Raw genomic sequence first — 13,792 nt, 5'->3', positions numbered from 1 at the left:
AAACTTATTAATTTTACCGTCTCTACTAAAGTAAATAGAATAGATGTTTCGACATAAACATTCAAACCATTATTAACGAACTTTCTAAATTTCATTATAACGAGATTGTTATTTTGTTGCATTTGAGGTATCATTTAAATCTGCTTCAAAAATTATTAACCAAAGAAAACATTTTAATGATCATTATCTTGTAACGATAATGATGCGGTAGTTTTTGAAACATAATATCGTCATTTGTAGAAGATTAAATTTGCGCTTGCGTTTTTTAAATACATCATTATTACAGTCGCAAAGTAATTTATTAAACTTTCTTCAAACTGAAACACTAAGACAATTGTTTAGTAATAGAAATACATCGAGTAAGTAACTCCATGTCTTGTTAAAGATTTTTATATATAATACCATATAACTAAATCCGCAGTAGAGTAGTTAGGTGGAGTCGTTAGTACATGTGTGGCAGGAATTACATCTCTCTATGCGTAATTGACCTTTTGCGTCAATAATTTGCAGTGGGTCTATCTCAAACGGTATCATCATCATTTCAGCGATAGGAGGTCCACCGCTCGTCATAGAGCCCCACATGCCTCCAGCAGTTACCTTTAAATCCATTAGTCTCGTTTAAAATTCAAAATGAAAATGAATTTAGAGACGAAACTCCTTTCAATGTTCAGAATTTATAGCCAGATGCTAAAAATATGTCTACGTCTGACAGCAGCAAGACACATTAAAAAAGGTATGATTTTAATTTTACCCCATTTCTTTCAAGCTACGTAACTAGAAAAACTACATTTAATTTTATGTTAGTTTTAACTAGATGAACTAACGACCAGCTAAAGCGTATATATGTAATTATCTCTTCAAAATGTAAAGCGTTATGCATTGCAGCCCTATGCTGTAAACCGCGACAATAATTATCAAATATAAAAAATCAGATAAAAATATGAAGAGCCTTTATTACCATTAAAAAAAATTTAAAATAATACCCTACACCTACTACGATGTATCTATCTAATGTTAGATTATATATTCCTCCAACAGCTTGTCATTCAACAAAGGCCCCTTCGAGTTTTTTTTCCAAATTATTTTCTGTTTCTAACTCTTCTTCTCCATTCTAGATCCATACAAACCTTAAGAATATAATAAATATTTCTTTAGCATACTCAGTGTGTTTAAAAATATCAGTATCTCAGTAGACAATAAACCTATTGAGCCGTGGTTAGGCTCTCTCAAATACCCTTAAATTGGAATGGTAAGGCCGAACTAAGTCACAGTCTAAGTAGTGTTCCTGTCTCAGAGACCTTTGCGATATGTCACCCTATTAAGTAAACAAACAGTAATCACTTCTCAATTTATTAGAATTAATAGTAAAACGTCCCAAGGCGAGGCTTCCAAAGGTATTCCCTAAGGTTACTTGCAAGTGTTTATAATTAAACGCCCTAAAAAATCAATACCTCAATCCAACTGATAACAACCAACATCGTTTGTTACGTATATTTGCTAAAAGAATATATTATAATGTAACCTTTACAAATATATCCTATATAGACGTCCTCATATTGCTATGACATCAATCGCATCGATAAGTTTGAAACGTGTCGTTTTACAATTGTTAATAACTGATTTCGTATGTAAACGCTTATCCGCGCTGCATCCAAATTGATCGACACCATTATTATCGATTCCGTTTTTCTGTTTATGTAACTGTCACAGGCGACAAGGACAAATCGACGGGATCGTGGTTGACTCCTCAGCGGTCTAAGCATTTTGAAAATACAACTTTGAATTTTTTTTCTCTTAAATCTTTATCATCGTTGTCATCGACCAAAACGGTTCAATGCCTTCTAAAAGACAACGATGAAATGAATAAGGAGTCACCATGTAAGATCTTTAGTTCTTACTGATTTGCCTACTGGAACAGTAAACAGTAAAAAGGTAAAACAGAAAAGCATTGATGATTTATAATGTAGTGCTGGAGAAGAATGATTACTCATCAATATTATTACTTCAGTTTTAGAACGTCCACCGTTGAACTCTCCCATAGATTTCTATTAATATCGGAAGGAGGCAGCCTGCATCTAATGTCGTGTGCGCTTGCCGGTCCAAGGTCTGATTCTAAAATTTAAAGCCTTTCTTCAGCGGACATCTGTTTTGTTAACGAATTCTAGATGGCACTGATATCTCTACTCTCCTCCCTCAAGATCAAACAAGCCTCTTTTTGCAGTCGTTCACTTTCAAATTTCGTGTATCGTCACATTTTGGAAAAAAAACAGGAGACAATGGTTCAAAATTCAGAGGAATCTCCACTTTACGGTAACAGACCAATAGAAACTTGAGAAAAAAGCAGAAGGGAATTTAGGACCGTGCAGCAACTCCCATGACCACAGTTACTTGGCCATGAAAATACGACAAAAAAAAGAATGCCTTCAATCTTTTGTATTCTCTTCCTAGCTGCTGTTTAGAGTCACTGCTCTCTCTGGAAAGAGAGCGTCCAATACCTACGATTTCACAAGCATACATCTAGACTTTCTTCCTTTACATTTGCCGTCACTTACATAACTAACAGCGTCAACCTACTGCAGCATCAGTACTTTAGAATTATGTCGTTGATTTTAGTTCTTTGTTGAATTGCTTCATTCTTGATTCCATCCCTTAAGGATAATCCAAAAACATAAAGCACACGATAGCCAGCTGTCTGATTTTTAGCCGGTAGACAAACCATCTAAAAAGTTTTAAAAACCGTCCACACGAAGAGTAAAAGTTAATTAATACGAATTTTTGACTTTCTAAAAAATTTATTTTTATCTCAGTCATAAGTATTTTTAATCAAAATGCTTAATAACAACAGATATAAAATAACATTGTCTGAAAATTGAAATTCCTTGTCTTTATAAGCAATTTAGAATAATAAGAAAAACCTGAAGAGAAAGTTTTATTTTAATTCGTCTATTTTTACATATACGCCAGACTATATGTATAAAGAAATTAATAATCAAAATATTGAACTCCTAGACTCAATACATAGTTTTAGTAAAGTAACCTTAACTAAGATGATATTGTAAAATGAATGTGATTTTTTTTATTTTATTATTTCTATAAAAATTATGGAAACGAAACCATTATTTTTTTAGTCAACTAATTTAACCAATAATATCTGAATTACATTTTATCAAACGCAGAAATCACAGAGATTATAAATTCGTACTCATCACAAAAGTAGCGGCACTTTGCAAACCCAATCCGCTATCTGCTCTTAATATAAAATACAGGATTCACCTGCCAATAAACATTTTTTTTGTTCAGTAGTCGTTTCAGAAAAAACAACGCATTTGACATCGGTTCATCGAATCGAACTTAAGAATACTGCGTTATCTAATGCGGTAGATTAAAGAAAAATTAAACAAAAACCGATCTTAACAATATAACGATACAGTTAAGTTTATTACGTCGCGGTAGGAATAGATAAATTTGTAATAGCATAACATTGATGAATACCCCATCCGGTTTAGGTAACAGTCGAAACTGACATAAACATGAATCCGATTTAAAATTTCAAATAGCCACAGTCGGCTTTTGTTGTCATCGGCGTTCACAAAAACAATCGACCAAAATCAACAGGTTGATGGCATTCCGCATGTAGTACATGACATCGAAAACTTTATCTTACTTTTTTTGCTACCGTTTTGCGTCGAACCGCAATAAAAATTACAAAGAAAGCTATCACGATTTGATTCCACGTTAAAGTTACGAAATTTATTCGGTTGTCTGTAGAAATCTTTTGATGTCACATGCTTTTTATATGTTGCCAACCGACCATATTATTTGCAAAACGATTTCCCGAATAAGGTTATCATACCTTAATCGCAATAATTGTGTTTATTTTAATAAACCAGAATTTTTGTTTTTATTTTATCCATTGTTAAAATGTTCAATTTGTAGCAGCATTTATATGGTAATTAACCACTGTTTGTCTATCTATATCGCGGTTAAAATTAACTGCTATATTATATAGTTTCTAAGCAATAGTCCAAAGTTTAATAATTTTAGCTATATAACAGCCGATAAAGTAGTACATAACATGCAAGTGTTCCTATCAAAATTCAATAATGAAACTCTTTCTTGCACCACAGATCATATATTTATTTCGTCACATCGTTGACAACGTTAACAACCTTCCAGTATAATTATTGATTATAAAAAACAAACTTCATGGAACATACAGTTTCGAAATGCAAACGAAATGACGAATGCTTTTGAAAACGTGGAAAAAACTCTCAAAGAAAAGTGGGCCCACCGTTTCTTAATAGTTTTCCCAAGATGCAACAAAGCATAGATTATCAAGGGGACTATTTCGAAATAAATAAATGCATTTATCAGTCGATATATCTTTCACTGGTAAATTCAAATATTGGTATTCTGAAAACTTTTAGTTGCACCTATGTTATATAGCGTAACCGACTCGGCCTTCCACAAGATTTGCTATGTAAAGCGAGGTTTAGGCTAATTTCCGTAAATTCAAATAAATATCCAATTAATATACTAATTATTGAGATAATGAATGTTTTGTAACACTTCTAAGACCTCAATAAATCAGCCTTCGTGGCCTCGTGAAGGTACGGCCCTACGCAACGATGTGTGACATGACTCTAAATATACCACTTGAGATACATGATTTGTATTAGTCTATCTGTTTAATTGTTTACACATTAATTTTATTGTATACATATATTCACGATCGAATTTCGCGGCGGCTTCAAAAAAAATATTGTTTGAAATTAAATATTTTAATTAAAAAAAGGACCGTTTTGCAGCTAGTGGTACGTAATTTTAATATATTACGTTCGATTATCATGACGAACAAAGCGTAAACCTTACGGCTTTACTGCACTAAGAAATAGTTTTGTATCTTTAAAAGTATTATATATATATATACTTAGTCTGGCCATACTGCTGTGATTAAAAATAAAGAAGTGGAATATTTTTGAATTTGGAATCTGTCATTTTAAATGATTATTCATTGTGTTTTCTTATTTTCGCGCCAAAATCGTGTAACTATTTCGTGATATAACCCATGAAGAAGTGACTGAACCTTAAGCTCCTTAACAATGCAATGTTCAATAACCAACAATATTCCTTTCAATTCATCCACGATCTACCCAATCTTGGTTAGAAACGAATTTTCCAGAATTCATTAGAGCCGAAGACTGGTCGTCATCTAGTCTCGATCCTTAAACAATCCATACGAAGTGAATAATTTTCCCATAGACAAAGTGCGTGCTACTTTTTATAACTAGCTTCTATGTTAAGATTACTGTATTGCAGCTAGTGAAGACTACTTCAATAAGTTATATATTTTAATGGATTTATATTAATGTATTCAACGAACACACTAAAAGCAATAAATGATATTTTAATTTTTTATTTAATATTCTTTACACGCTATGGACGGTCTTATCACACCAGACAATCTCTCACAGAGAACCATTGTATAGAAAAGGTAGAAGTATAAATAATGGGTAGTTAACGTGTACAAAACACACCTAAAAACATATATGCATAAACGTATGTATATAACGTACATATTTATATTAAATAAGGTATAATACATATTAAAATATAATATAATAATAAATAAAATCGGACGACAAAGATGAATGAATTATCGGATATATAATGATAGGTCTAGCAAATAGTTGTTAACCATTTTCATAAAAATAGGTAGTGAATTAGCATGTCTTACATTCAGCGGTTATAAACATTACATATAATAAAAAAATGTTTTTTTTTTTACGATACGAGGGTGGATTGAAAAGTACTCGGCCTAACACAGATCCATTCAATTCTAAAAATCAAATCTATCCACATTATTTAGTTCAGTTCAGACTAGTTCATTGTGTAAAGTTCGAAACGTGTGCGATAATTAGTTGTGATTTTATAAATTTATTAACAAAGTAATCAGACATAATTTCCGCGAATGGAGCAAATCGAGCAGCGTGCCGTCATTAAGTACCTCCATAAGAAGGGGCTATCATCAAAAGCCATCCATGACGACATGGTCAGTACATTAGGCGATTGTGCTCTGTCATATTCATCCGTCAAAAAATGGATAGCAGAATTTAAGCGTGGTAGAGAGAGTGTGAAAGATGAACCCCGCTCTGGAAGGCCTTCGACGTCAACTACTGACGAAAATAATAAAAAAGTACTTGATTTAATAATGGGAGACAGCAGATTAAAAATTAGAGAGATAGCCGAGATTATAGGCATCTCTTATGAACGAACTCAAAACATCATTGTTAACGCGTTGGGTTTCCATAAGGTGTCTGCGAGGTGGGTTCCGCGACTGCTTTCAGTTGAACAAAAAAGGACGCGATTGACTATTTCACGCGACTGTTTGGAGTTATTTGAAGCCGATGCAGATGATTTTTTGAATCGTTTTGTTACTATGGACGACACATGGGTTCATTACTGTACACCGGAAACAAAACAACAATCAAAACAGTGGAGAAGACCTGGTTCACCACCCCCTAAACAGGCTAAGTCGATTTTGTCGGCAAATAAGCTGATGGCTTCAGTATTCTGGGACTCGAAAGGTGTGATTATGATTGATTATCTAGAAAGGGGTCAGACTATAAACTCTGATTACTACTGCTCCTTACTACGTCGTTTACGAGAGGAAATAAAAGAAAAACGTCGAGGAATGCTCAGAAGAAAAGTCCTGTTTCATCAGGATAACGCCCGTGTTCACACGTCAGTACAGTCAATGGCTGAAATTCACAACTGTGGCTTTGAACTGTTACCGCATCCGCCGTATTCACCTGATCTGGCACCATCAGACTTCTTTCTGTTCCCTAACCTAAAAAAGCACTTGGGAGGTCAAAGATTTTCGACAAACGACAAGGTCAAAGCAGCTGTAGACGCATATTTTGACTCTAAGGAAGAATCATTTTTTTTCAACGGTCTAAATGCTTGGAAGGGGAGGTGGCAAAAGTGTATTGAACTTGATGGTGATTATGTAGAAAAATAAAAATATAACTGATTTAGTATGTGTTTATTTTCTTGGTTAGGCCGAGTACTTTTCAATCCACCCTCGTAGTTATGGCAAGATATCAAAAATAATGTACCAACTAATATATAATTGAGTATACGAAATTGTATTGTTAATATGTATAAATTTTAGCTGTATTTACCCATAAGAGAAAATTATGTAAGAAAAATTGTAAAACATTATTAAACGCTGTCGTACCTCGCAGCTGGGAGAAGTAAGATCCGTATCAAATAGCGACAACCCTCTCCCAACTTTAGTAAAAGCGAAAGTTAAAGAAAAGACAGCGTTTAGTAAAAGCGAAAAAAAAAATATTGTAAAAAAAACCACTGGCGATACAAATTAGAATTAATAAAAAAAGTTATGCCAAGACTCAGTGTGAGTATTATGTATGTATAAATGTACGCCAATATGTATAGCTTGTAAAATTAATAAAAAAAAGTATTTTATTAACGAATACAAATCATAATTGTATCTACTTCGAGATTATGATGGTAAAATCTCGAGACAGATTTTCAGTACAAAGGGAGATACCGGTGACTACAATTTTAATTTGTTTTTAATCTCATAATACATAAACTTTGTATAAGAAATGAATCATACAGGGCATTGAAAATTATTATTTTTAATGGAACACATACGTAAATATTCTGTGGTGTTTTAAGCATGAGATTTGATGAGAACATGATTGAGATATTTCATGACCTCAATTAAACCAATATTGAAACTAAATGAATAAATGAATAATTGAAGAAAGGGTGAAGAACTCTTTTCACCCTTTTTCCTCGCTACTATTTAGCCACAATCGACAAATAACACTACATTATATTACTTATTTTTCACACAAAATTAGTATTTGTGTTCGATTAAAATAATCAGTGCAACAACCTAAAATGAAAGAAATATTAAACCTCATGCTATTATTATAAAATTACCACTATTTATAAGCAACACAGAGGAACTAAAATCTTCGACATGGGCTTAAGAATTTCACGTCTTAAGTGGCAGTGGGTGAGTAAAATCGCTCGTGCAACCGATGGCCGGTGGGACCAAAAGGTTCTTAAGCAGGGACTAAAGGCCCGTAGATGTGGCGTGGGTACCTCTCCACTAGGTGGATCGACAAGATAATTAAAATCGCGGAAGGTCGCTGGCAGCGGGCATCGCAAAACCCGTTTTTGGTGCGATCTGTGAGGCAGGCCTATAACTAGCAGAAGATGTGACAATAGTTTGACCCCAAATTCGATATAATTTTAAATGACGAAAGATCTACCTTTTCATGAGTGAATACGCCATCTCTTATAACTTATTTATTTTAAGAGGAATCCTTAAACACATGAATTCGTTACCCGCTGCATCTTACATACTTTAATTATTTTTCGTGCTTAAAGACGTTACATACTATATCTTATACATTACACTACATATTCCACGAGCGAATACGCTATTGAATACACCTAATTCTTCTCGTTTTCGCATAAATATGCTTTCCACCATTAATTATGCCTTACGCTTTTTTACATATATATGCTACCCGCTACATCTTACTTCTTACGCTGTTATCCATGACGACGCTGCCCGTTACTTCTAATAATCCTTTAACGAAGAATACGCTACCGGTTTTATCTTAAACCTTACTTTTTGACGCGTAAATACGTTGCCTACTTCATCTTACGCGTTAGGTAAAATAGGACCAGGATAATTCCTTCAAAGCATGATTACGCTACTCGCTACATTTAATTCATTGCCCTTCCACGCGTGAATACATAATCGACGATATCTAATGATTTATCGTTCCATACATGCATACTAAATACGCTACGTGTTATAAATTGTTTTTTCATCTGTAAATACGCTAACTCTTATATCTTATGCCATACTCTTTCACTCATTATTACGCTGCCTGGTTGATTTTTAGACGTAAGGTGTAACATATGAATACGCTACCTGTAACATCTTATACACTACCCTGCCTTCTACATCTTAAATAAGATCCTTTCGTGCTTTTATAAACCACCACTACACTCCATACCTTACCTTTCCACGCAATGTATGCCACGCAGTGAATACGCTCCCGGCTGCATCAATACCCTTATCCTTTCTCACATGAATACGCCGCCCGATACATATTAAATATTCTTTAACGTATGAATACGCTACCCGCTACATCTTATGCTCGTTTACTGATAAATAGTCTATGTAATTTATTTTATAAAGACCACGCCTGTATACACGTTCTATGACATCTATCCTTTGCCGTATCATTTCGCACCCGCTACCTTTACCGCTTCATGCATAGACGTATGAATACGTTACCCGCTAGTTTTTATACATTACCCTACCATGCCTATCTACACTACCAGCTATATATATCTTCTATATTAACCATCCACGCATTGACACGCAATACGCTACATTTAATACATGCTTTCTTCCAAACGGCGAAATGTAGTTATTATACTTTGATGCAATAATACACTACCTGCTACCTCTTATGCTTTACACCTCCACTAATGAATACGCTACCCGCTATATCTTATGCTCGTTCACTCGTGAATACTCTATGTAATACATTTTGAAAAGACCACACCTGGATATGCATTCTATAATATCTAATCTTTGCCGCATCAATTCGCTACCCGCTACCTTTACCACTCCATATACAGACGTATGAATACGTTACCCGCTAGTTTTTATGCATTAAGCTTCCATGCGTAGATACGCTACCAGCAATATATATATCTTCTATATTAACCATCCACGCATTGACACGCAATACGCCACATTTAATACATCCTTTACACTTCCAAACGGCGACATGTAGTTATTATACTTTAATGCAACAATACGCTATCAACTACCTCTTATGCCTTACACCTCCACGAATGAATACGCTACCCGCTACATGTTATGCTCGTTCACACGTGAATACTCTATGTAATACATTTTGAATACGCATTCTAAGACATCTATCCTTTGCCGCAACAATTCGCTACCCGCTACCTTTACCGCTTCATACACAGACGTATAAATACGTTACCCGCTAGTTTTTATACATTACCCTACCATGCGTATCTACGCTACCAGCTATATGTATCTTCTATATTAACCATTCACGCATTGACACGCAATACGCTACATTTAATACATGCTTTCTTCCAAACGGCGAAATGTAGTTATTATACTTTGTGCAATAATACGCTACCTGCTACGTCTTACGCCTTACAATTCCACTAATTAATACGCTATACGCTAAATTTTATGAATTGTACCCTCGCCCGCCCACGCCCTCAATGATGCGTTTACGTCCATATCACGATGCACATTTGACATTGTCCCAATTATACAACGTCCTTAGCCGTGACACTGTAACACATTCGCTCCTTTGTATGCACCGAACGGAACACCTTGAGGTTCGCCTCTTTTGGAATCGATATTATATAATTTGTAAACACAATATGACCTTATCGATCGATATTTTGTTACTGTCATAAAGGATTACGGCTTTTGTTAAAGAAATAAGATTGTCTTTTATTTCGTCATCTCCTTGGCAATGTTGCCAGAAAACAGTGTTATTGTGTTTATTTACGAAAGTTGTGTTATATTTATTTATTCTATCATTCACACTCATTATGCTATAAACCTATATGGAAAAATAATAATACCCATAGGTATATTTTATCAATGGTTTAGGTTGAAGCGAATATATATGTTTTTAATAAATAATTACAACTTTTTGAATCCTTCTTGATTTATCTCTGATTTATGACATCCAAAACTACTGAAAAGATGATAATTTCATTTGCTAGCAGTGAATAAATCGGATTGTCTGCATTTTACTGCTCATAATTATAAATCTTATCGAAGTTAAAAAACACTTTATTAAATGTCATTTGATGTTATTTTTGAGATAACATTGCAATATTCCATTATATTTGTAATGTTATTTGCAGTACAATCAATCTATCCAAAAAACACCTGCCCATTTCATACGTTTTTTTTTTTAAAGTAATATCTCGTAGAATTTTGTTACGAGAATAAATCACAATTTCCACTTCGACTTGTATTTAAAATGTCGATAAAAAAAACGTAAGGTTAGTCATTCCATATGGCATCGATTGAAAAGCTGTTTTTTTTTTCACTAATTCTTTCTCGCCTGATCCTCTGCTGGAAAAACATTAATTTTATTTATTTACGAACTAGAAAATAGAACCAAAATTAGTATAAAAAATATAACAATAAACATTACGTTTTCAAAATTATTCTTTAATACTTTATGAAGGTTCATATTGGTTATTTATATCTTTGGACAACATCTAGTCAATTAGTAAATAAAATTAAAAACGAATTTTAATTTATTGCCTAACATAAACAGTAAATGACATTAATACCTAAGTTCAAGAAATTCTTTATTTGAATTACATAATTTATTCCATCCTATCCATATAAGATATACTTTAAGCTCTTCCTTATTACAGTACATATTAAGAAATAGATTATACAATAGTTGAAATATAAATAACTTTAATGTGATCGCCTTTATGGACTTTATAATGTTGCAATAAAGACGGTTTCTGCTTAAATGTTTATCACAATGTCAAGCTACGTGTGTGGGTTTAACATTTTTCTGCAGTTGTTCGTATGCGGGTAAGCTCAGACTGCTAAGCAGACGTCGACCTTCACCTGACCTCTATTTAGGAGTTATCGCCACCATAAACGGTATTAACTTTTCCGCTCCTATAGTTCCGTATTTGCTTGTACTCTAACGGAAGGTCACGTGATAAGCGCCATTTAAAAATAAGGTGTGACGGACGAATATTTCATAAATTACACATCGATTTGGATAAATATTGGTTGCAGAAAATCTTGAAAAATTTTTGCAAGAAAAAATCATCATTATCATTTCATATGTAGATCGTACACTGTTGTTCATAGGCCATCCGCTTATTATTTTATTGGTCCTTTTGGAGGTCTCTCATACCCCTTTACATTGTCGAGTAATTATTTTGTTCAACATTTTAATTTAATCATTTTCAATTCCTTATATACTTTTTTTCAGTCCTTCACAATCTCTTTAATATCTTCTTTCAAGAATCGCCATCCTTTCCTAGTTTTCACTGATTTTTACAGTATCACAGTTTATTTGACTCGTATATAACTTTTACTTACACATTTACCAGGACCGGTTACAAGCGGTACATAACCTGGGTCTTCTGACGTCCTTAAAAAGTTTTTCTATACACCCTACAGCACACTATAATCTTAAAGCCCTAGCGACTATTTGTTCTGCACGCTATATTGCCTTGTCATTGCCACTTCAAGTTCCCAATATGCTGGACTAAGTTAGTTCCTATCTTTCTTTTACACGGATCTAACTATTTTGTTTCAATCTCTTCATAGCTCTTAGAGTAACTGTGAGCTGTAATAAATACAAATATTTAATATCCTTAAATTTTTAGAAAAATATTTCGAAACTAAAAGAAACCGAAAAGAAGAAAGAAAGAAAACGAAAAGAAACTTTCTTTAAGTTTTAAACCAAAAAATACTATTTACTGACATTACACTTAGTGAGATAATTTTATTAGTTACGAAAATACGCTGAGCTTCTAATATGCTGAATGAGTTGCTTTATTACGATAATATGTTATATTTTTCTTTATGATTCGAATATCGATGGTTCGACTTATTTTTATACCATATATAAAATATTTTATGTTATTTGTTTCTAAATGCAACTAAACGCAAAAAAAAAAAAACAAAAATTAAACAACTTCATATCATTATTTACAAAGAAAACCGCTGAAATATTATAGATAAGTTGTCTAAAGTGTTAAGTATAGTAAAGTCACAAAATTTTAACGACACGAAAACTACATTTGTTTGAAAATAATATAACCTATATACCTTAGCACTATATATCACTAAATATCTCACATATATTATTATTCATATGCTCGTAGCCAAGTATGTATATAATATTGTCAATATATGTTTATGTGTTCTGTTATAATTCCCATACATTATACACTTCTTCGTTGTTGTATCAAATCATGGACGCCCACTGCAAGTCACAGGCTTCCGCCAAATATTAAGAAGATATTGGATAGATATGTCATAATCACCACGCTTGGCAGATGGGTAGGCAATCGACTACTGTACATAGGGGACGCTTCTGCCCATCCTGTATAATGAATGCATAAAGTGCGTATCACATATAAGATTGTATCCCGGAATCGAACTCGCAATTTTCGATCGCAAATCTCAGTACTCTACTGCTACGCTACTGCACGATTTTTCGATTTCTCTTACTCAATTTTTATTTCCTCACATTCCATAAATCTCATTCGCCTGATTGATTACGGACCCTCACAGGAAATGAAAGATTTTAACTTTCATCAAACATCGCTCAAATGAAACATGTTTACATTCATATAATACTTAAGCTTATAATTCGTACATCAAAGTTCACAGCAGTAGTTATATAAACTTACTTTAAATTTTTGCCGAAATCATGTTTTGTCACGAATTTTGGTGGCTGAAAAAATTCAAAGATATATTTTTTTTTTCTCCGAGTACGAAATACATACATAACGCAAAAATATTCTCTTAAAACATTGAGCATGTTAGAAAAAGTAGCCGAGGAAGGGAAAATATTTTTTAATATTATTGTTAAAAAAGTTTATTGCTGGATCTTTTGATCCAAACGTGATCGGTCATTGTAACTGACACGCTTCATTCCTGTTGACCTATTTCTGT

The sequence above is a fragment of the Battus philenor genome, unplaced genomic scaffold (assembly GCF_028537555.1).
Source record: "Battus philenor isolate CCGP_79_NKW_IND1 unplaced genomic scaffold, ilBatPhil1.0.hap1 SCAF_15, whole genome shotgun sequence".
In the NCBI taxonomy this organism is placed as follows: domain Eukaryota; kingdom Metazoa; phylum Arthropoda; class Insecta; order Lepidoptera; family Papilionidae; genus Battus; species Battus philenor.
This window is presented reverse-complemented; position numbering follows the sequence as displayed.